This window comes from Calidris pugnax, unplaced genomic scaffold, assembly GCF_001431845.1.
Source record: "Calidris pugnax isolate Ruff unplaced genomic scaffold, ASM143184v1 scaffold46, whole genome shotgun sequence".
NCBI classification, from domain to species: domain Eukaryota; kingdom Metazoa; phylum Chordata; class Aves; order Charadriiformes; family Scolopacidae; genus Calidris; species Calidris pugnax.
This window is the reverse complement of record NW_015090769.1, coordinates 775,563-776,034: the sequence shown is the minus strand read 5'-3', so window position 1 is coordinate 776,034 and position 472 is coordinate 775,563. Positions and strand designations below refer to the sequence as shown.

Sequence of the window (472 nt, the reverse complement as noted above, 5' to 3'; positions counted from 1 at the left end):
GTAGTTGATAAATGCAAAAGGCATCGAGTGTTTCTGGAGAGGGGAGGAGGGAGGGCAGCAAATATTTGCCAACTGGGATATTATTGCCTGGGAAAGGGTGTTTTCCATTAAAAGGTGAGGGGATGGAGCATGGGCCGGTGCCAGGCGCCGCGCGGGCAGGTGCGGTGGGAGAGTTGCCCCCCCCCTCCGGGTCATGGCACAGCGTTCCCGGTGCTCCCACCACTCCATCCGGTGGGATTCGGTCCCTCTGGGATTCGGGGCTCCGGCTCCATCCCTTCCCGGGGCGATGGAAAACTCACCTTGCAGTGCAGCGCTGTGATTTACGGTGACAGCCCCCAATCTATCCCATTTACTTGGCCATTCGTCACCGGTGCCGGACACGAGGCCGAGGGGCTGGAGGGGCTCCAGGAGTGTGGGGTGGGGGGGGGGAAGGGGGGGGGGGCGGAGCCGACCTGGCAGCCCCACCACCCCG

General features: G+C 63.6%; 1 protein-coding gene across 1 annotated transcript in view; it reads left to right on the top strand.

The window, feature by feature from the left end:
- The window catches only part of TMEM59L (transmembrane protein 59 like), an 11,568-nt gene that overhangs the window by 1,293 nt on the left and 9,803 nt on the right, over positions 1-472 (top strand). The gene's annotated exons all lie outside the window — the stretch shown is intronic.